Raw genomic sequence first — 24,281 nt, 5'->3', positions numbered from 1 at the left:
TGAAAATGCATGCATTCATGCACTGTTGTCAAAGAGTGCACCCTTTTTGCACATAGTACACGTTCTTAAAAGTGCATACTTTTAATGACATTTGCTCCAGAAAGGAGGGGAGGAAAAAGGGACCCCCCCCCCCCCCCGATATTCAGACTGCAGGAGATAGCCGGTCTGTCTTCTACGGTCCGCGCGGAACCTGGATATTCAGTTCTGGGCCGTTTCTGGTTACCGGCACTTAATATCCGGGTTAGCTTTGGCTGGGCCGACTTTAACCAGCAAAGCTGGTATTCAGCACTGGCCAGTTCAAGTCAGCCTGGCCAAAGTTATTCGGCCGCCAGACTTGGCCAGTCGGGTTTTAAAAATCTGGGGATGACCGGTTATATCAGGTGTTATAACCATCTGTCTTTAAGCTGCTAACCGGTGATATTCAGCATTGGATGGCCACTTAAGTACCATTTTAGCGGCTTTCTTGTTTTAAAAATCAGTCTGAAAAAGTTTCCGGCTGCCCACCCCAAGAGTACAATATACATAAATCATAACTATGCCAATACTCCATCCTAATTCTGGACCTGTGCACGTCTTCTGTACAACTACTTATGGTCTGAGGCCTGATCTAATTTATAAGAACCCATTTGCACATGTAAAATAGCATTTTACGCCAAAATTATCTTTTCTCTGGGTAAAACTAATTTGAAAGGTAGATGCTATAAAGACATTGAAATACTGTTGTTAGCAATAACTAAACAGTTTTGTAGTTTTGCTTAAAACCCAATCAGATTTCATTTGAAATGGTTTCTTTTGGCAAAGCCATGTTGCCTTGGATCTTTTAACCCATTGAATTCCAGAAATTCACTATCTGTTCCTTCAGTAGAGCCTCCACTACGTTTGCAGCCACTGTAGTGAGGGGTTACTGGTTTATAGTTTCTCATTTTCTTCTGTATAACTACTTTTGTGAAGAGGTATCGTATCTGGTGTCTGCTCCTTTCAGCTTGGACCACTGTCTGTCTTCCTCATTTTCCTAATATCAGCGGTGTTTAAAATCCAGGATTTTTGAGTTGCATGTGCACTCCCCTTTAGCTCTTATTAGATTACTGCCCACCTGGACGTTAAGCACACACTTTTTCCATTTGTGAGTACAAGGGCCAGCATCACCCCTTCCTTCATGGTTCCATCATCACCATTTGTCTGAACACTTTGGCAGGCATCCATTATCTTTCTATTTCTTTCTATTACTGCAGATGAGACATTCCAGTCTGCATCTGATAAGTTGAAATCTCCTAGCAACAGCAACTCCCCTTTCTTTCCCAGCTTGTGGATATCTCCAACCAGATCTTTGTCCAGCTTTCTCCATTTGTGTTGGAGGTCTGTAGATGATACCTGTGTGGATAAAAGTTCTATCTTCTGTCTCCAGAATAATCCATATTACTTCAATTTCTCAGGGCCCCTGCAGTTCAGCTACTTTAATATTGTTATTCACATACAGTACTACTCCACCACCTTTTTGGTCATCTCTATCCTTCCTAAATAGATTTTAACCTAGTATAAGAACACAAGAATAGCCATAGTGGGTCAGACCAGTGGTCCTTCTAGCCCAGTATCCTGTTTCCAACAGTGTCCAATTCAGGTCACAAGTACCTGGCAGAAACCCAAATAGTAGCACCATTCCATGCTACCAATCCCAGGGTAAGTAGTGACTTCTCCATGTCTATCTCAATAGTATAGACTTTTCCTCCAGAAACTTTTCCAAACCTTTTTTAACTCGGATAAATTGACCAATGTAAGAATATCTTCCACAACGAGTTCCAGATCTTATCTATTTGTTGCGTGAAAAAAACATTTCCTCTTATTTGTTTTAGAAGTATTTCCTTGTAACTTCATGGAGTGTCCCCTAGTCTTTGTATGGTTGAATATTATTCATAGGAGTCATTGAATCGTGTCTCTATGATAGCAATAATATCTAAGTTTACCTCTAACATCAGGACTTGCAGGTCATGAACATTGTTACTTAGACTGCAACACGTTGTGCTCATTGCTTTCCAGCTACATTTTATTGACGGTCCCATCTTCTGTATAGTTTTTTTGCCTAATTTTCCCTTCCACTTTAAGCAGGTTGCTAAGATAGTTGTTTAAATGATTAATGTCTTAGGCCAAGATGCACAAAAGTCCTCATTAGAGCCGTTCCGTACCGAATTCCATAACGAATCGGTACGGAACGGCTATGCTCATTGCAGCTTACTTGCATTCACTAACCCTTCGTTAAAAACGTCAGTAATCGGCTCATAAAGCATGCGCAGAGCAGCCAAGCGTTATGCTGGCTGCTCTGCGCATGCCACAAACGTAAAAAAAAAACCCCCAAAACAAACACATCCTTTATGGAAGGCCTTGCCCCGCCCGAGGTCGCCGCTGCTCCCCGCTCCCCCCTGCATTAAGAAATCAAAACTTTAGGCAGCCCCGGCCCTCCTCCCTTCCTCTCTTTCTCCTCAGCTCCACCTACCGCCATCCTCTGCCCCCATGCCCTGCTCCCGCTGCCCCCCCGAGGTCGTTGCCGCCGCACCCCCCCTCCACTGGGCCCCCCCTCCGTCTTACCAGGCCCTCACAGCGCCTCTTACCTCTGAAGGCGCGCTGCACAGCATGGGGAAGAACAGCTGATCGCATCGCATCCTCGGACGTCCCTCTGTTCCTCCTGGGCCCGCCCTCGTCTGACGTGGTTACTTAACGTCAGACGAGGGCGGTCCCAGGAGCAACGGAGGGACGTCCAAAGATGCGATGCGATCAGCTGTTCTTTCCCATGCTGTGCAGCGCCTTCAGATATGAGAGGCGCTATGAGGGCCCGGTAAGACGGAGGGGGCGGGGCACGGGGCGGAGCTGAGGAGAAAGAGAGGAAAGGAGGGGGGCCGGGGCTACCTAAATTTTTGATTTCTTAATGCAGGGGGGAGTGGGGAGCAGCGGCGACCTTGGGCGGGGGGGGGGGGGGGCAAGGCCGTCCATAAAGGACGCTCCAGACAAGCCCCCTCCCGATCCTTTTTTTTTTTTTTTTTTTACATTTGCCCTGCCTAAAGTTATGATTTTTTAATGCAGGGGGTAGCGGGGAGCAGCGACGACCTCGGGCGGGTTTAGGGGGGGGGAAGGGTCCATAAAGGACGCTCCTGACGAGTGTTTTTGTCCCCCTGCGATTTTTTTTTTTTAACATTTTACTTTTTTAAGCCGGGCAGCCCTAACGAGAGGTACAGACCTCTCGTTAGCTTTCCCGGAGTTTTCCAGCATTAGTGCAAGCGATAAACTTTGATGCATCTCATTTCAGTAGGATTTCTACACAATTTGCTCATCGGCATTCCGTTTTCGTTTGCTGCTACCGTCGTCGGAAATTGGGCTTTAATACATGCCAGGGTTAAAAACTTGTTCGTTAAAGTGTGGTTAAAGGCTCATTTAGTTTAGTGCATCTTGCCCTTACTGTTGTCACACTTTTGGCGGGAGGGGGAAGGAGTTGATAGCAGAACTAACCTGCTCTCGTATACCACCCGTACCTTTTAGTTTAAATGCCTAGAAACATATTGTTTCTTAGGGGTCCTTTTACTAAGGTGCGCTGAAAAATGGCTTGCTCAAGTGTAGGTATGGGTTTTGGGCATATGCCGATCCATTTTTCAGCATGCCTGTAAAAAAGGCCTTCTTTAAAAATTTTGCTGAAAATGGACATGTGGCAAAATCAAAATTGCCGCACGTCCATTTTGGGTTTGCGACCTTACCACCAGCCTTTGACCTAGCGGTAAAGTCTCGTGCAGTAACCGGACAGTAATGACCTGCACGTGTCAAATGCCACTTGGTGCGCGTCCGATACGCACGTCCAAAAATAAAAATTATTTTTCGGCTGCGCGCCAAAAATGAAATTACTGCACGAGCCGGGTGGTAACTCCATTTTGGCACGCATTGGGCACGAATAAATTCTTACGCAGCTTAGTAAAATGGCCCCATTCTGTTTCCTGCCATGGTTAGGTGTAGCCCATCATTATAGTATAGTCCAGAGTTGTTTAACCTTTTTCTATTGGGGGCCACATTTTATATTTTATAACCTTTGGAGGGCCAGAACATGTGCATCTGTGCACGCACTCGTGTTTTTTTTTTTTTTTTTTAGAACCACACACTCAAGCACTCTCTGAGAACACCTAGTTTCTTTCCTTCTCTTATGTATTCCCCCTATCCTTTACCCAGTCTCTCTCTGTCTCACTCACTCATTCATCCAGTCTCACTCTCTTTCATGTACTCCCCTCCCCCCAGTTATGCTCAGCTTCTGTTCTAGCGCTTTAGTTTCTGACATTGGTGTAAAAATAAAACAAAAATAAACGGAGTTAGGGAAGCTCAAGTTGTGCCATTGCAAGTAGTTGGGCTGTTTCACTGAATGAATCAGTTTAGTCCTAGCTTGTCTAACCTTTCTCATGCCCCCCCCCCCCCCTCCGCCTTCATCCAGTCTTTTTATTTCTTTCTCATCCCCCCCCCCTTCACCAAATCTCTCTCTCTCTCTCTCATGTATACCTTTCCCCTCCCCCCCCCCCCCCCCCCCCCCCCCCCATTCATCCATTCTTTTTCCCCCAGCAGGATTCCTGGTTCCAGGTGGACTCAGCTGTCTGAATGCTTGAGCTGCATGGTGCTGGAAGTTCAGGTTGGTCATACAGTTTCAAGTCTCACAAGGCTTGAAATTGCAAGACCAGCCCAAACTTTCAGCATCACATGGCTCAAGCTTGCAAACATACAAGTCACAAGGGAATTCCTGCTAAGCTTCTGAGGGCAAGATAAAACCTCTTGGTGGGCTGTAGGCTTAACAAGCCTGTGTAGTCTCCTGTTTTTCCTTATATTGCACCATCAAAAAGTACTTCAGAGCATGAGAGACTCCTGAGGAAATTGAAAAGTCACAGGATAGAAGGCAGGGTTCTGTTGTGGACTGAGACACAGAAAGGGGTTGAATTAACACAGGTTAAAACTTGAGTAGTAGCTTCTTATTCCATTATATTATTGTATTTTTGAGTTCTTCAACTAGACTACTCTCTAATATTTCCTGACATGTATCTTTTACTGTTTACTGTTAGTCACATTGAAATCAACATGTTTGGGGTATAGTGGGCTATAAATGTCACAAATAAATCCACTGCTACCCTGGCTGAGATAACATTCAATCATCTCTGACCTCATGTGCAAATTAGTCCCCTTATTTTCTAACTCCTCTTACTCTCTTACCTATCAATATGTTTCATCTTTGTTTATACCCTATGCTGTCTATTAAAATGTTCTATTATGTATTGTGTTGACATTGTAAGTAATATACTATGCCATACTTTGTATTGTTGTTTGAATATTTTTACAGCTGTAATTGTCTATTGCTTATGTTTGATTTATTCTTACTGTACACCGCCTTGAGTGAATTCTTTCAAAAAGGCAGTAAATGAATCCTAACAATAAACACAATATTTGCATGTCTTGGGTTAGTAATTGATAAAGCAATGATTCCAAACCTGTTCTGTGGGACCCTTATTCAGCTGATTTTTCAGGATGGTTGCAATAAAATATGAATAAGCTAAATTTGCATGCAGTGGGGGCAGTGCATACAAATTCCTCTCATGAATATTTAACTGTGGCTGTCTTAAAAACCCTAGGACTGGTACAAGAACCACTAGATTTGATGATAGGAAACCGTTTAAGTTTTTTCCCATTTTCCCCTAATGGAAAGAGGTGAATAGTGGAGTTTCTGAGTGAGTTGTAGTGGGAATTGTACTGGGATAAGTATTTAACATTTATGAGCAATCTGGGAATGAATTGCTAAGTAAAGGGATCAGATTTGCAGATGAAACAAGTAGTTAGAAGCAGGCTGTGAGGAGCTGTAGTGGGGACTGAGCATCTAAATGGCAGATGAAACTTAACATGGATGAGCATAAAATGATTCTCCTCATGCATTATAGTCTTAGAGTGCCAAGTCATGGCAAATTTGAAAAATAGTGATTCTTATCCATTTTTGTGTTATAGCATTCCAAGTACAAGAAGTACAGCAATTTATTCTAAAATATTCCTATTTGTTTTATTCCAGATTGCAGCATCCTATGGAAATACTGTTTGTATTTTTGAACCTCTGGGCATTAACTCGCATAAGCGAAACTGTGTAAGTACTTTTTGATCCATGAGATCAGATTGTGGGGATGGATTCAAAGCATGGCCATATTTGTCTTAAATTAGATCTTTCATTTGAAGTTCCATATCATCAAGCTGATCAATCCATAGACTGGTGGGTTGTGTCCATCTACCAGCAGGTGGAGATAGAGAGCAAACTTTTGCCTCCCTATATGTGGTCATGTGCTGCCGGAAACTCCCCAGTATGTTCTCTATCTCAGCAGGTGGTGGTCACACACAGCAGCAGCTCTGGCTAGGCCTCCAAGCCTAATATTTAGGTTTTGTTGAGTGCCTGGGGTTGAGGGCTCTTTTGAGCAAGTGCAAACCTGGTGGTGCCAGGTCCCTCCTTTTCTCCCCCCTCCCGCTGGCTCCGTTTAAAAAAAAAAAAAAAAATTTTTAAACGTCCTTAAAGGCGTTTATTTCGACGTTTATTTAAACGTTCATTGCAGCTACTCACTGGGACACCAGTTCGTTACAGCTCGGAGCGGACAGCAGGTAATTTTTACCTTTTTATAGCGGGCAGGGGGTTCCCCGATTCTTCTCCTCGTGGCATATGGCGTCGGAGGGCGAGGGCGCAAAGGGTCGCTCCCCGGATCGCTTGAGCGCTTCTAGAGGGGATGCGGGGGTCTTACAGCCTGATTCGCCCTTGTTGGGTGACAGTTTCGTGACCGATGAATGTCCCGGTCCTTCCTCCGGCGTGGCGGTTTTTCCCGCCATAAACGCCCATCCCCCGCTCCTCGCCTCCGCCATCTTGGCCGGCCACGCGGCTCGGACGGCTTCTTCGTGGGCCGCCCTTGAGGTTGGAGACATTAATGCCATGAACGCCCTTAATTTGGGCGACGGCACAAGCGGCTAAAGTTAAGCGCCGTTCTTCCCGCGCGGCTCCTTCGCGGAGTGTTGCGCCGGACGCCATTTTGGATGCGCAGCATGTCTCTCCCCCGCTCTTGCGAGCGCCGGTTGAGGGTGCGTCTAGGGCTGTTGCCCAGGCTGCGGAAGTGCACAGTCTGGGGGGTTTCTCCCCCGTGTTTGTTTTGCTGCTGCATCAGGCTTTCCTCATGCAAACGCTGCCCCTGCTCCCTCGTCTGGTAAAGAGGTTGAGGTTCCCAGAGGTAAACGCCCTCGGGTTGATTCCCAGGCCTTGGAGGACTTTGTCTCCTCCGATGTAGATGAGGGCAGCGTGTCTGAGGTCTCCCAACGGTCCTTTGCGGATTCCTTGGAGGAGACGGATCCCCGCTCAGATGGAGCGGATGACCCCTCTGCAGTGGCTCTTTAGCTCAGAGGATTTGCCCAACCTGTTAGTGCAGGCCATGGGCATTTTGAAGATTTCCTCTCCGGAGGACGTCTCTCCCTCAGCCCCTGTTGGCTCTGCCATTATGCTGGGGACGAAGCGCCCGCCTAGAACCTTCCACATGCATGATGCCATGCACTCCTTAATTTCGGCTCAATGGGATGTCCCGGAAGCGAGCCTTAAAGTGGCTAGGGCTATGTCCCGCCGCTATCCTTTGCCTGAAGGTGAACGTGAGGCCTTTCTGTGGCCTACCGTGGATTCTTTAATCACTGCGGTGACTAAGAAAACGGCGTTACCAGTGGAAGGTGGCACGGCCCTAAAGGACGCCCAAGACAGAAAATTGGAGGCGGCCTTAAGGTCGTCCTTTGAGGCGGCTGCTTTAAGTTTGCAGGCCTCAGTTTGCGGCTCCTATGTGGCCAGGGCGTGCCTGACTATGGTGCAGCGGGCTTCCCCCTCGGATCATTCCTTGAGGGCTGTTTGGCCGGCCCTGGAATCGGGCTTAGCCTATTTGGCAGACTTGCTGTATGATGTCTTGAGAGCCTCAGCTAAAGGCATGGCTCAGACAATCTCTGCGCGGCGGTGGCTTTGGCTGAAACATTGGTCTGCTGACCATGCCTCTAAATCCCGCCTGGCTAGATTGCCTTTTAAAGGCAAGCTGCTCTTTGGGGTCGAGCTGGACAAAATCGTGACCGATCTCGGCACGTCTAAGGGCAAGAAGTTACCAGAGGTCAGGGCTCGGGCTAGTACTCGCCCTGGTACCTCCAGAGGACGGGCTCAGGAAGCCCGTCGGTACCGCCCGGGCAGGTCGGGCTCCTCTGCCCTCTCTTCCTTCAAGAGGAACTTCTCCCCCAAGCAGCATTCCTTTCGCAGAGACCGCCGTCCCGGAGGTGCTCCCTCCGGTCCTCCCCCAGGGTCTCGTACCCAATGACGGGGCCTTGGTCCACGCCTCAGTGCAGATTGGAGGACGGCTGTCCTCGTTTATGGGCGAGTGGACCACAATAACTTCAGACGCTTGAGTGCTGGAAGTCATCAGAGACGGCTACAAGCTAGAGTTCTGCCGACCCTTAAAAGACGGGTTTGTACTCTCTCCCTGCAAGTCTCCGGTCAAAGCTGTGGCAGTGCAGCAGACCTTGGACAATCTGTTCCGCCTGGGGGCGGTCGTTCCGGTGCCAGAGAATCAGCCTGGCAAGGGACGTTACTCCTTTTTCTTTGTGATTCCAAAGAAAGGAGGTTCTGTACGGCCTATCCTCGACCTCAAGGGGTCCATTGGGCCTTGAAAGTTCGGCACTTTCGCATGGAGACCCTCCGCTCTGTTATAGCGGCAGTGAAGGCAGGAGAGTTCCTGGCATCCTTGGACTTCAAGGACGCGTACTTGCATATTCCCATCTGGCCTCCTCATCAACGCTTTTTGCGTTTTGCAGTACTGGTCGACACTTCCAGTTCAGAGCCCTCCCGTTCGGGTTGGCTACTGCTCCGCGGACCTTCTCCAAAGTAATGGTGGTCATCGCGGCCTTCCTGTGGAAGGAAGGAGTTCAAGTCCATTCTTATCTGGACGACTGGTTGATCCAAGCCCCTCTTATGCAGAGTGCGGCAAAGCTGTGAACCGGGTGGTTGCTCTTTCGAGCTCCCTGAGGTGGATCATCAACTGGGAGAAAAGCCAGCTGCGCCCGACTCAGTCCCTGGAGCATCTGGGAGTTCGATTCGACACCCAAGTGGGCAGAGTGTTCCTGCCAGACAATTGGATTGTCAAGCTTCAGGCTCAGGTGGACTAGTTCCTAGTAGCCTCTCCTATTCGGACTTGGGACTATGTGCAGCTGTTGGGCTCTATGTCGGCCACGATGGATGTAGTGCCCTGGGCCAGGGCTCATATGAGACCACTTCGACAATCTCTGCTGCTGCGCTGGACTCCGATGTCGGAGGATTATGCTGTGCGCCTTCCCTTGGACCCAGCAGTGCGCAAGGCGCTGAGCTGGTGGACGCAGACAGACAAGTTGTCTGCAGGAATGCCTCTGGTGACCCCGGAGTGGATTGTCGTCACGACGGACGCCTCTTTGTCGGGCTGGGGAGCCCTCTTCTTGGGAAGGACAGCGCAGGGGCTCTGGTCTCCTGCAGAGGCAAAGTGGTCTATCAACCTCCTGGAACTCAGAGCCATTCGGTTGGCGTTTTTGGAGTTCATCCCGGTACTGGCGTTGAAGCCAGTACGGGTCCTGTTGGACAATGCCACGGCTGTGGTCTATGTCAACCGCCAGGGAGGTACCAAGAGCGCCCCTCTAGCCAAGGCAGCCATGAATCTATGCCAGTGGGCGGTAGCGAGCCTGGAGCAGCTGTCAGCAGCCCACATTGCCGGAGTCATGAATGTCAAGGCGGACTTTCTCAGTCGCCATACCTTGGATCCCGGAGAGTGGCAGTTATCGGCTCAGGCGTTCTTGGATATCACGAAGCGCTGGGGCCAGCCGAGCCTAGATCTATTGGCGTCATCGGCCAGTTGCCAAGTGCCGCGCTTTTTCAGCAGAGGACGGGACCCTCGATCTCTGGGAGTCGATGCTCTCCTCTAACAGTGGCCAACACAAGAGCTTCTCTATGTGTTCCCGCCCTGGCCCATGTTGGGCAGGGTGCTAGACCGATTGGCAAAGCATCCGGGCTGGATAATCCTGGTGGGGCTGCCAGTGGAGCAGGGTCTGTTACATCAGGGTCCCGTGGTGATGGAGGATCCCTCCCCCTTTGGGCTTACGGCCTGGCTATTGAGCGGCAGCGTCTGAGGAAGAAGGACTTCTCAGACAAGTTCATCGCCACTATGCTGAGAGCGAGGAAGCGCTCTACTTTTACTGCTTACGCCAGGGTTTGGCGTACCTTTGCAGCGTGGCGAAGCAGGCTCATTTTCTTCATTCACTGCTCCAATTTCTTCAGTGTTGGCATTCCTGCAAGAAGGTCTGGAGAAAGGCCTGTCGCTCAGTTCCCTTTAAGTCCAGGTAGCGGCCCTGGCTTGCTTCAGGGACCGCCTGAAGGGTGCTTCCCTGGCTTCGTAGCCAGATGTGGTGCGTTTTCTCAAGGGAGTTAAGCACCTGCGCCCTCCTCTGCACTCAATGGTGCCTGCGTGGAATTTTAACCTGGTGCTCAGAGCATTACAGAAGCCGCCTTTTGAACCCTTGTTGAGGGCATCTCTGAAAGACCTGACGTTGAAAGCAGTCTTTTTGGTGGCTATCCTTCAGCCAGAAGAGTTTCCGAGCTCCAGGCACTCTCATGTCGAGAGTCTTTTCTGCAGTTCACTGAGGCAGGAGTGACTATTCGCACAGTGCCTTCCTTCCTGCCCAAGAATGTTTCTCGCTTCCATGTGAATCAGCAGCTCTGTCTCCCTTCCTTTCGTAGGGAGGACTACCCAGAGGAGTACTCTGCTCTTAAATATCTGGATGTGAGACGAGTCATCATCAGATACTTGGAAGTGACCAATGATTTCCGGAAATCGGATCATCTGTTTGTCCTGTTGGCAGGTCCTCGTAAGGGTCTGCAGGCTGCTAAGCCTCCAGTGGCAAGATGGGTCAAGGAAGTCATTGCCGCGGCTTATGTGGCCGCGGGGAAGGTGCCGCCTATCCAGCTGAAGGCTCACTCCACTAGAGCTCAGGCGGCCTCGATGGCAGAGGCCGGGTCCGTCTCCTTGGAAGAGATATGCAAGGCGGCAACTTGGGCATCGGCCCATACATTCTCCAAGCATTACCGCTTGACTGTGGCGGCACGGGCGGAGGCCCGGTGTGGAGCTTCAGTGTTGAGTTCAGGGATTTCTATGTCCCGCTTCGGTACATCCCACCAGTCTATGGATTGATCAGCTTGATGATATGGAAGGTAAAATTATGTATAATCATACCTGATAATTTTCTTTCCATTAATCATAGCTGATCAATCCATAGCCCCGCCCAGATATCTGTATGGTTTCTATTCTGGTTGCATTTCAGGTTCAAGTTTAGTCTTCAGTTACTTCAGGAAGACTTCGGGTTCAAGTTTTTTCACTTGGATTCTTCAAGAGTTGAGACGAGTTTGTGTTACAGTGAGCTGCTGCATTCCTCTCCCCTCCGTTTTACGGGGCTGGATTGAGACATAAATTCTGCCGGCACTCCCTCCCGCTTCGTGCGGTTGTAGGGCAGTTTTGTACCCCTCCCGCTTCGGCGGTGCTAGGGTCAGTCAGCTCCTCCCCCGGTTGCGGTTGCAGGATAAGCCAGATCCCCCCGCATCGGCGGGTGTGGTGTCCCTCCCCCGCTCCACGGGGATGAGCTGGACGGATTCCCCTCCCCCACTTGTGTGGGGATGAGCTGGGTTAATTCCCCTCCCCCGTTTCGGCGGTGGTGAGCTGGGCAGAGTGTCCCTTTGTGGGTGTAATTCTCTAAGTGCTGAGTCCTGCAGATGGAGCTTTGATATCGACATACTGAGGAGTTTCCGGCAGCACATGACCACATATAGGGAGGCAAAAGTTTGCTCTCTATCTCCACCTGCTGGTAGATGGACACAACCCACCAGTCTATGGATTGATCAGCTATGATTAATGGAAAGAAAATTATCAGGTATGATTATACATAATTTTACCTTTTCTTTGTTTTTAAACTGACTTTGGAGTTCACATTTATAGATTTGATGTATTCACAGCAAAATTTCAGAACTGTTTTATTTAGATGCAAGCCAATTCATTTCCAACTAAAATTTTCAGGCTTATGTCCTCTGGGAATGCAAATGCATATTTGTAATTATAAAGTATTGAATGTGCCTCGAAGGCTGATTGAAGGCACCGTAGAACCTGTGATTGCAGTGGCTGACAGGAAATGAGAAGTCTGGCGTACAGTGTCATGTAAATGCTTCATTAGATCTATCAGACTTATTTTCGAACGAGAAGGACGCCCATCTTTCGACACAAATCAGAAGATGGGCGTCCTTTTCACAGGGTCGCCCAAATTGGCATAATCGAAAGCTGATTTTGGGCATCCCCAACTGCTTTCCGTCGCGGGGATGACCAAAGTTCACGGGGCGTGTCGGAAGTGTAGCAAAGGCGGGACTTTGGGCGTGCCTAACACATGGGCATCCTCGACCCATAATGGAAAAAGGGACGTCCCTGACGAGCATTTGGATGACTTTACCTGGTCCAGTTTTTATTACGACCAAGGTACAAAAAGCTGCCCAAACTGACCAGATGACCACCGGAGGGAATCGGGGATGACCTCCCCTTACTCCCCCAGTGGTCACTAACCTCCTCCTACCCTCAAAAAAGAACTTTAAAAATATTTTGTGCCAGCCTCTATGCCAGCCTCAAATGTCATACTTGGGTCCATTGCAGCAGTATGCAGGTCTCTGGAGCAGTTTTAGTGGGTGCAGTGTACTTCAGGCAGGCGGACTCAGGCCCCCCCCCCCCCCCCGCCCGCCACCTGTTACACTTGTGGTGGTAAATGTGAACCTTCCAAAACCCACCAGAAACCCACTGTACCCACATGTAGGTGCCCCCCTTCACCCCTAAGGGCTATGGTAGTGGTGTACAGTTGTGGGTAGTGGGTTTTGGGGGGGGCTCAGCACAAAAGGTAAGGGAGTTATGTACCTGGGAGCTTTTTCTGAAGTCCACTGCAGTGCCCCCAAGGTTGCCCGGTTGGTGTCCTGGCATGTGAGGGGGACCAGTGCACTATGAATGCTGGCTTCTCCCACAACCAAAGGGCTTGCATTTGGTCATTTCTGAGATGGGCATCTTTAGTTTCCATTATCGCCGAAAATCAGAAACAACCAAGTCTAAGGACCATCACTAGGGACGACCTAAATGTCAAGATTTGGGCTTCCCTGACCTTATTAGCGAAACGAAAGATGGACGCCCATCTTGTTTCAATAATACAGGTTTCCCCGCCCCTTTGCCAGGACGTCCTCAGGAAAACTTGGGCGCCCCTTTCAATTATGCTCCTCCACATCAACTAGAGAAACCAGGTAAGTTAAAAATAATAAAGCCATATGGAGTGAAATATTTTTTCACTCAACGAATAGTGAAGCTGTGGAACTCGTTGCCATAGGATGTGGTAACAGCAGTTAGTGTACCTGGGTTTAAAAAAGGTTTGTGAAGTTCCTGGAGGAAAAGTCCATAATCTGCTATTGAGACAGACTTGGGGAAGCCAATGCTTGCCCTGGGATGGTAGCATATAATGTTGCTACTATTTGGATTTCTGCCAGGTTCTTGTGTCCTGGATTGGCTACTGTTGGAAACAGGATACTAGATGGACCATTGGTCTGACCCAGTATGGCTATTCTTATGTTCACCGTCTGCCAGTGTTGCCCAAAGCAGATTTACGTTTTCAAAAATGTTGTGAAGCACCTCAGCCTCCAAGAAGCAGGTAGTGTGAACCAGGAGAGGATCATTATATGACCAATGTAAAATTAGGGAAGTATTGAAAGGCTGGGAAGGACTCTGAGGACGCTTAGGATGGAGACGAGAAGTGGTCGCACAATTCCCTGGATTATATAAAGGTCACCCAGATTTGGGGTGGAGGAGTGGCCTAGTGGTTAGGGTGGTGGACTTTGGTCCTAGGGAACTGAGGAACTGAGTTCGATTCCCACTTCAGGCACAGGCAGCTCCTTGTGACTCTGGGCAAGTCACTTAACCCTCCATTGCCCCATGTAAGCCGCATTGAGCCTGCCATGAGTGGGAAAGCGCGGGGTACAAATGTAACAAAAATAAAAATAAATCTGAATGTGGATCCCAGATCTGTGCGCCATCTAATTACATAAGAAGCTGTTAACAATCAATTATTGATATTAATTGGCACTAATCAGAATTTGCGGGCGGATCTGCCTGCACGCTAGTCTATAACATAGCATGCCTAAATTGTTTTGTGTGCAACTCAGAAGGGGGTGTGACCACAGCAGGGACCTGGGCGGATCAGGGGCATTTTTGGAATTTAGGTGCAGTGCTATAGAATATGATCATTTACACACCCAATTGCCATCAGTTGGGCACCAGGATTTACACCAGGTTTCAGCGGGCATGATTCCTTGCATCCAAAGATGGGTGCGAAGTCCGCTCTAACTAGTATAAAGGGCACACATCTCAGAGTGCCCATTGTAGAACAGCGCTTAGTACAGATTCTTCCCGATGCCTAACTTTAAGCACCATTTATAGAATTTCCCCCTGTATGTGCTGGACAAAACAGGTCCTGGCTATCTGTGCCTTACAAGCTGCCTGTTAATTTCTACACTCTAGTAGTAAGAGAGAAGCACTTGGAATTACACACAAGCTCAGAAAGGAGCTTCTGCTCATTCAATCCTTACGACTGGTGTCTCAGGGTAGAGCCCTTGTGCTGGGTTGGATTTGAGCAGGTCTGAAGGCACGACAGTGCCAGGCCACACCAGGAAACACTTATCCTAGTTCTGTAATCAAATATGATCCCAGGGAATTGGGGTAAAAGTTTGATTATTTCTTAGTTTTTAATATTAGAAAAACTGGTGAATTTTGGCTTGGAGGTGGTGGTTAGAATCACAAGTGTAAGGTATACACAAAAAAGTGGCACAGTGGGAGGTGGGGCTGGTGGTTGGGAGGCTGGGATAGTGCTGGGCAGACTTATACGGTCTGTGCCAGAGCTGATGGTGGGAGGTGGGGATAGTGCTGGGCAGACTTGTACGGTCTGTGCCCTGAAAAAGACAGGTACAAATCAAGGTAAGGTATACACAAAAAAGTGGCACATTTCTTGGGCAGACTGGATGGACCGTGCAGGTCTTTTTCTGCCGTCATGTACTATGTTACAAGTGCTGGTTGTAATGTGGCCAATGTGAAATTGTGTAGACATTGAGAATGATGGTATTCATCCCAGAGTATTAATAGAACTAAAAAATGAACTTGCGGAGCTACTGTTAGAAATATGCAATCTGTCCCTAAAATCGAGTGTAGTACCGGAAGACTGGAGGGTAGCCAATGTTACTCCGATTTTTAAGAAGGGTTCCAGAGGAGATCCGGGAAATTATAGACCGGTGAGTCTGACGTCGGTGCCGGGCAAGATGGTGGAGGCTATTATTAAGAATAAAATTGCAGAGCATATACAAAAACATGGACTGATGAGACAAAGTCAGCACGGATTTAGTGAAGGGAAGTCTTGCCTCACCAATCTAATGCATTTTTTTGAGGGGGTAAGCAAACATGTGGACAATGGGGAGCCGGTTGATATTGTATATCTGGATTTTCAGAAGGCGTTTGACAAAGTGCCGCACGAAAGACTCCTGAAGAAATTGCAGAGTCATGGAATCGGAGGTAGGGTATTATTATGGATTAAGAACTGGTTGAAAGATAGGAAGCAGAGAGTAGGATTGCGTGGCCAGTATTCTCAGTGGAGGAGGGTAGTTAGTGGGGTCCCGCAGGGGTCTGTGCTGGGTCCGTTGCTTTTTAATGTATTTATAAATGACCTAGAGATGGGAATAACTAGTGAGGTAATTAAATTCGCCGATGACACAAAATTATTCAGGGTCGTCAAGTCGCAGGAGGAATGTGAACGATTACAGGAGGACCTTGCGAGACTGGGAGAATGGGCGTGCAAGTGGCAGATGAAGTTCAATGTTGACAAGTGCAAAGTGATGCATGTGGGTAAGAGGAACCCGAATTATAGCTACGTCTTGCAAGGTTCCGCGTTAGGAGTTACGGATCAAGAAAGGGATCTGGGTGTCGTCGTCGATGATACGCTGAAACCTTCTGCTCAGTGTGCTGCTGCGGCTAGGAAAGCGAATAGAATGTTGGGTGTTATTAGGAAGGGTATGGAGTCCAGGTGTGCGGATGTTATAATGCCGTTGTATCGCTCCATGGTGCGACCGCACCTGGAGTATTGTGTTCAGTACTGGTCTCCGTATCTCAAAAAAGATATAGTAGAATTGGAAAAGGTACAGCGAAGGGCGACGAAAATGATAGTGGGGATGGGACGACTTTCCTATGAAGAGAGGCTGAGAAGACTAGGGCTTTTCAGCTTGGAGAAGAGACGGCTGAGGGGAGATATGATAGAAGTGTATAAAATAATGAGTGGAATGGATCGGGTGGATGTGAAGCGACTGTTCACGCTATCCAAAAATACTAGGACTAGAGGGCATGAGTTGAAGCTACAGTGTGGTAAATTTAAAACGAATCGGAGAAAATTTTTCTTCACCCAACGTGTAATTAGACTCTGGAATTCGTTGCCGGAGAACGTGGTACGGGCGGTTAGCTTGACGGAGTTTAAAAAGGGGTTAGATAGATTCCTAAAGGACAAGTCCATAGACCGCTATTAAATGGACTTGGAAAAATTCCGCATTTTTAGGTATAACTTGTCTGGAATGTTTTTACGTTTGGGGAGCGTGCCAGGTGCCCTTGACCTGGATTGGCCACTGTCGGTGACAGGATGCTGGGCTAGATGGACCTTTGGTCTTTCCCAGTATGGCACTACTTATGTACTTATGTACTTATGTCTGATGTCATAAATCACAGCTCTGAAGTCTGAATGGTTAGGGAAGCTCAAAATTCCAAATAGAGATTTGATTAGCTCCATTTTAAGCTATTGTTGTGCTGTATTGGTTTCAAAGTCCTCTTACCAAACTTATTTAGGGTCACTCTCTTAAATAATAAGAGGGTACCTGCTGCAAGACATTTCATTATACTTTAGAAGGCAAGGCACTAGGAGAATGGAGGAACTGAAACCAACTGATAGCAGGTTTTAACCAATAAATATTATGTGTTTTATGTACTATTACATTTTAGTATTTGTTGCTGTTGAATGTAGTGAAAGCTAAATTTATGAAGGCCCGGAATAATTTATGTTCCCTTGTTCCCCACCCAAGGCTCCTCAAATCTACCTAGCTTTCCCTCTTCCCTTCCCTGCATGTGCAGTCTGTCTCCTTTCCTTCCCTTCATGTACAGCATGTCTCCCCTCTTCCCTTCATATGCAGCCTTTCATCCTCTCCCTTCTCTTCCATTCCATTCCATCCATGTGCATTTTCCCCTCTCCCTTCCCTCCTATCCAAGTGCACTATTCCCCCCTCTCCCTTTCCTTCATGTGCAGCACTTTCCCTCTCCCTTCCCGTCATACATCTGCATTTTCCCCTCTCTCTTCCCTTCCATTCATGTGCAGCCTTTCCCCCTCTCCCATTCCATTCCATCCTATCCATGTGCATTGTCCTCCTTTCCTTTCCATTCATATGCAGTCTTTCCCGCCTTCCTTCATCCCATCCATGTGCATTTCCCTTTTCTTTTCTATTATATGTAGCCTTTCCCCCTCTCCATTCCCTGCCCTCTTATCTGTGTGCAGAGTTTCCTCTTCTCCCTTCTCTTCATATATATTTCCCCCCACTTTCCATTCTTAGTCAGCCTCCCCCTTTCACTACCATCCTATCCGAGTGCAGCAATTACCCCCTCCCTTCCCTTCCATTCATATGCAGCCTTTCCCACTTTTCCTTCTCTCCTATCCAAGTGCAGCCTTTCCCCCTCTCCCTCCTTGCCCCCGATGCAGCACCTCTCTCCCTCCCTTGATCAACAGTGATCTCCAGTTGCTGCTGACCGTGCTGGCTCAGAGAATCAAAATGGCGGCTGCAACCTCTTGCAGTAGTCTCACGAGAGTTTGTGGCCACCATTTAGAACAGCAGAGCTGGCACAGGAAGCAGCGATTGGGGGATCGCTGCTGACCGACAAACACCAAAGCCTCGAGTCCCCTACTTGAACCATTCGGATAGGTCTAAGAACTTGGGGCTTTCACGTGCGGCTTTCACCGCAACTGACAAAATTCCTGCTCAGATACAGCCAGGACTAGAGATTAAAGTATCTGTAATAAGAGTTTGTTATATGCTTGTTTGTACTTTTAAATTTCATCAGTTTTAGATTTAAAAACAAAAATACTAAGTCCCAACTGAGCCTTAGATAGTTCATTTTGGAAAGTAAGTTAAACATTAAACAAAACAAACAAAAATACCCTGTGAAAACCAGTTTTTCTCAATCACTTTAGAATTTCAAGGCTAGTAGTATAGTTGGATTTAAAAGGGTTTCTGGAGGCCAGCTCCATTGTCGAACCTTAGCTAGTTAGGTTTGGGGATCATCACCTCATTATTGGGAGTAGGCAATGAGAAATGGGTCTGTCCTTTAGGGCACATTCAGCCAGTTGGGCTTTTAGGCTATCCACAATGAATATGCATTTGAGAGATCAGCATAGTAACATAGTAACATAGTAGATGACGGCAGATAAAGACCTGCATGGTCCATCCAGTCTGCCCATGACAAACTCATATGTGTATACCGTACCTTGAATTTGTACCTGTCCTTTTCAGGGCACAGACCATATAAGTCTGCCCAGCAGTATTTCTCGCCTCCCAACCACCAGTCCCGCCTCCCATCACCGGCTCTGGTACAGACCGTATAAGTCTGCCCTCCCCTATCTTCGCCTCCCAACCACCACCCCCCTCTTCCCCCCAACTGCTCCGCCATCCAATTTCAGCTAAGCTTCTGAGGATCCATTCCTTCTGCTCAGGATTCCTCTATGCATATCCCACGCATGTTTGAACTCCGTTACCGTTTTCATCTCCACCACCTCCCGCGGGAAGGCATTCCAAGCGTCCACCACCCTCTCCGTGAAAAAATACTTCCTGACATCTTTCCTGAGTCTGCCCCCCTTCAATCTCATTTCATGTCCTCTCGTTCTACCGCCTTCCCATCTCCGGAAAAGGTGCGTTTGCGGATTTATACCTTTCAAATATTTGAACGTCTGTATCATATCACCCCTGTTCCTCCTGAAAAGGCAGCACATGCAAATCTCTCTCATGTATATTCATTGTGGATATCCTGAAAACCCGACTGAGTGTGTCCCAAGTACTGGGTTGAGAACCACTGCTTTAGGATGGGGTGCTTCCCCTGGTGATCCCAATCTGCTACTGTCAGAGACAGGATTCCAGGTTTGATGGGCTGTTGGTTTGTCCCAGCTTGGGCAAAACAAAAAGCACTGAGGGAAAAGAGACTCCAAAGCACACCAGTCAAAGAGCATTCCTTGCTTTAATGTTGTTAAGTTATCAGCAGACCTTTTAAATAGATTGGAGAACAGCATGAGTGAAACCAGCATGGTGTTCTGTCAGTTTTGTCAGTTGGGCTGGAGGTTAGAACGTAAGAAAAATAAGAGGAGATAAAAATCTTCCTCCACCTCATCCCACCCAAGTGGTCAATTCTTAATCAGGCTCCAAATGGTTGATATTTAAGCGTCTATGAATGGGTACCACACAGTACAGTATCATAGCACTAGAACCTTACCTAGCATAAAAAGCTGTTACGTATGCATCTGAATTTCCATTTTCTGAGGTCTGGGTTTTTTGTGTTTACTTGTGTGTGCTAATAGAATATTAAAGTGTGTTCTAATTTTTTTTTGTTATGTTTATACTGTTAATCTGCATACTAATCTTTTTTTCATGATTATTTTTTTTTATCCTAGCAACTAAATTATCAGTGGCTCAGGACAGGCCAGTTTTTTCTCAGTTCTGTTACTTACAACTTAGCGTGGAATCCTCAAGGTAATGTAAAAATGTAAACTGTATGTACAAAGGTTTTTCCAGTGCATGCCAGCCATGTACTAAATTATTTCGTTTTATTTCTTGATGTTCTGGCAGTGGGGTAACTGGGATAAGCTAATATATCTCTTAGAATTATTTTAGATTAGTAAAATTAGCCCAAAATCTGTGCAGCCATAAACTGCATTAATACATTAGCATGCACTAACACGCATTAATGGATGTTATTAACCAAAGATCCTATTTTAAGCACATGTCGTTTACCACAGATTCTGTATTATGCAGTGGGGTCTGTTTAGTTGTTAATGCATGTGAATGGCATTAGTGCAGTATAGTAAATCATTTTGGGGCCCTTTTACAAAGGCACAGTAAGGTAAGCCAAATTGGCCTTAACCACTGGGGTAGCGCAGGAGCCTGGCGGTAGTTCCGAAGTTGGCACACATAGTTTCCCGCAAGGACGTTTCTGGCAGTAATCGGCAACATGGCCACATTGCCGCGTGCCGCCTGATTACCACGCGGTTAGTGCCTGAGCCTTACCGCCAAGTAAATAGGAGGCAGTAAGGGCTCACGTGGTAAATGGCCTGGCACTAATTTTGGACTTTGCACCTGGCTATTATTGCTTTAAATAGAAATGAGGCTTTTAGGCAGACGCGCTAACAGGTGGCCTGAGCGCGCAGGAAAATCACCTGCTAAAAGTAGTGCAGGCCACTTTTTAGTGCATCTTTGTAAAAGGACCCCTTTGTACCTAAGAACTAAATACAGAATCGCCTAACCCTTGAAAATAGGGTCTTGTGCTTTCCTGTTTAGAAAAAATTCCATTACCCTGTCAGTGGATGAATATTTAGCAAAAAAAAAAAAAAACAGCACAAAGGGCCTTTAAAAACAAAAGGGAACACAATTCTTTCATTAAAATAATCCTTTAATAGTGAACTTTGATTGAAGAAAGACCCGACACGGGCCGTGTTTCGGTGTTACTGCACCTGCGTCAGGGATCTCCGGATAAAATGTAGTGCAAAGCTCACACACAGCAGCAGCGTAAGTCGCAGTGGATGATTCCATTGTGACTTACGCTGCTGCTGTGTGTGAGCTTTGCACTACATTTTATCCGGAGATCCCTGACGCAGGTGCGGTAGCACCGAAACACGGCCCGTGTCGGGTCTTTCTTCAATCAAAGTTCACTAGTAAAGGATTATTTTAATGAAAGAACTGTGTTCCCTTTTGTTTTTAAAGGCCCTTTGTGCTGTTTCTTTTTGCTTGGTCTTTTTCTGTACTTGGTTCCCTCTCTTTGTCACATTATAGTGGATGAATATTTACAATGTTGTGGAAAAGAGATTCAGGTTAACATAACAAAGATCCAATGTACAAAACTTCATTAACACTAATGTAAGTTTTAAATGCTTATCGTATTAGAAAAAGCTGACAGATAATTTATAAATGTTATCAAAAATGCAATCTTGTGAAAAAATTAATAAAGGACATCAGTCAAAGGACTTTCATTCCCAAATAATACTGGATCTTTCAGCAGTGTTTTCTCCTTCAAGATGGGCAGACATATGGTCCCCAATTTTTTAGAATGTCATAGTTTCCAAATGTCTGTCTTATGTATTTCTCTTTAAATTAGTGCCTTTATGTTCTGCTAAAGACACTAAAATATGTTTTGGAAAAGTTTCATTGCCATTAAAAATAAAACACTAAGAAGAGAAGACCAGCTATCTTGATGTGCTTTCTTCCCTTGTCGTGTAACAAAAGATGTTGCAGCAAAAAGGCACCAGGGGCTTCCAGGATAAGGATAGCAAAACTTTTTTTGTAAGACCCAACCCGGGCTGTGTCTCGGCATACGTGCCTGCATCAGGAGTCTGTAAAACATAAGAGAAATGGATGGGACTTGACACACCACCTTTCTATGGTTACAGATAAACAGCACAGATTAACCCATTAGTGCCCAGTGTTCACATATGGGAACAAATCAGTTTGTTCCCATATGGCTGCTTATGGGAACATTGGGCATTAATGGGTTAAAAATCATGTGTGTAATGTGTACATCTAATAGTTAAACAAGAATTACAGAATGAGGTAATCAGAATTTATTCACTTGATGTTTTTCTATCTTTGTTATAACAAAGTGCAATATTAAACATATGAAGGTAAGTTATGTGACCATCATTCTATTGAAATAATAATTAGTGAGCAAGGAGTGTTTAATTCTCACCAATATAATAAAATCCACTTGTATAAAAGTGCTATCCAAAAAAAAGAGTTGCAGCAATCCTTAAAAAAAAAAAAAAATCAAAGTAAAAGTATGTCTGTGGATGATAACCAAAATCTGCAATAGGTTAGACACCCCTGACAATGCCTCCAACACAATCTTTTTTTTCGAAGGCCATCTTAGCCTTCCTTATCAGCGCTTTGCATTTGACTTGACATTCCTTATGTTGTGATTTATTATTTTCAGTCAGTTCCTTCTTCCATTTTCTGAAGAATTTTCTTTTAGCTCTAATAGCTTCCTTCCCTCACTTTTTAATCTGTCGTTTGGTCTTCTGTCCTCCTTTTTTTAATATGCAGAATATATTTGGCCTGGGCTTCCAGGATGGTGTTTTTGAACAGCATCCACGCCTGATGTAAATTTTTGAGCCTCACAGCTGCTCCTCTGTTTTTTTCCACCGTTCTTCTCATTTTATCATAGTCTCCTTTTTTCGCTAACATATTTGATTTCCTATGTATACTTACTTCAAAGCTAATATCAAATCCGATCATATTATCACTGTTATCAAGTGGCCCCAGCACCATTATCTCCCGCACCAGATCATGCGCTCCACTAAGGACTAGGTCTAGAATTTTTCCTTCTCTCGTTGGCTCCTGTACCAGCTGCTCCATAAAGCTGTCCTTGATTTCATCAAGGAATTTTACCTCCCTAGCGTGCTCCGATGTTACATTTACCCAATTAATATTGGGGTAATTGAAATCACGCTTGGGATTGTGTACAGTGTGAAAGATTCCCCTGAAGCAGCTACTATATCTAGCGAAACAGGGCTTCCCTGTCGGGACCTTTCGAATGTTAAAAGAATATTTTGAATACGGCTGGACTTTCTAAGCATTCTTATATGAAGATAAGTACTTTTGCCAAGCTTGAATGTATTTATAAACAGAGTCTCTCATGCATCTGTTTGTTGGAACTAGAATTTTACAAATTATTGAGTGGAGTTTTTTTTGAGACCCATGACTGATAAGGCCTCCTCATTATACAAAAGGCTTGTCCTTTGAAAACGAGGATCAGCCGAGTAACCTGAGGTCTTTTTTTCTCCACTTTATGGTTACATTAATGGTTTCCAACAAATACGTTGCATACGGGTAGGAGGTGACAGTATTATTGATAATAGATCCTACTTATTCCGAAATATTACAGTAATTGAAATCACCCATTATTATTTTGTTGCCCAGTTTGTTTGCATCCCTAATTTCCTTTAACATTTCTGCATCCGTCTGTTCATCCTGGCCAGGAGGAAGGTAGTACACTCCTATCACTATCCTTTTCCCCTTTACACATGGAATTTCAATCCACAGTGATTCCAAAAAATGTTTTGTTTCCTCCTGAATTTTCAATCTATTTGATTCAAGGCTCTTGTTAATATACAATGCTACCCCTTCACCAATTCGATCCATCCTATCACTACGATATAATTTGTACCCCGGTTTAACAGTGTCCCACTGGTTATCATCCTTCCACCAGGTCTCAGAGATGCCTATTATATCTAATTTTTCATTTAGTGCAATATATTCTAACTCTCCCATCTTATTTCTTAGGCTCCTGGCATTCGCATATAGACATTTCAAAGTATGTTTGTTGTTCCTATTTACATCATGCTTAGTACTTGACAGTATTAATTTGCAATCTTTTGTCTGATTTTTATTTAAGGACACCTGATCTACTATGGTCTCTTTTGCAACCTCACTATCAGGATACCCTATCTTCCCTATTTTGGTGATATCTTTGAAAGATACCTTATCCCAAACCATGCGCTTTTGAACGACTGTCGGCCTTCTCCCCATTTCTAGTTTAAAAGCTGCTCTATCTCCTTTTTAAATGCCGATGCCAGCAGCCTGGTCCCACCCTGGTTAAGGTGGAGCCCATCCTTTCAGAATAGGCTCCCCCTTGCCCAAATGTTGGCCATTTCCTAACAAATCTAGAACCCTCCTATCTGCACCATCGTCTCATCCACGCATTGAGACTCTGGAGCTCTGCCTATCTCTTGGGCCCTGCGCATGGAACGGGTAGCATTTCAGAAAATGCTACCATATACCGTAGAGGATCTGGATTTGAGCTTTCTACCTAAGAGCCTAAATTTGGCTTCCA

The 24,281-nt window shown here is 46.2% G+C and overlaps 1 long non-coding RNA gene across 1 annotated transcript in view; it reads left to right on the top strand.

The window, feature by feature from the left end:
* LOC115459522 overlaps positions 1–19,937 on the top strand; it is a 40,456-nt gene extending 20,519 nt beyond the window's left edge. The window contains exons 2-3 of the long non-coding RNA XR_003940290.1: positions 6,065–6,136; positions 19,855–19,937. This is a non-coding gene — a long non-coding RNA (uncharacterized LOC115459522). The remainder of the gene's footprint in view (positions 1–6,064; positions 6,137–19,854) is intronic.
* The last annotated feature ends 4,344 nt before the right edge of the window (positions 19,938–24,281 follow it).

This window comes from Microcaecilia unicolor, unplaced genomic scaffold, assembly GCF_901765095.1.
Source record: "Microcaecilia unicolor unplaced genomic scaffold, aMicUni1.1, whole genome shotgun sequence".
Taxonomy (NCBI): domain Eukaryota; kingdom Metazoa; phylum Chordata; class Amphibia; order Gymnophiona; family Siphonopidae; genus Microcaecilia; species Microcaecilia unicolor.
The sequence above is the reverse complement of the archived record's forward strand: the minus strand, read 5'-3'. Positions and strand labels throughout refer to the sequence as shown.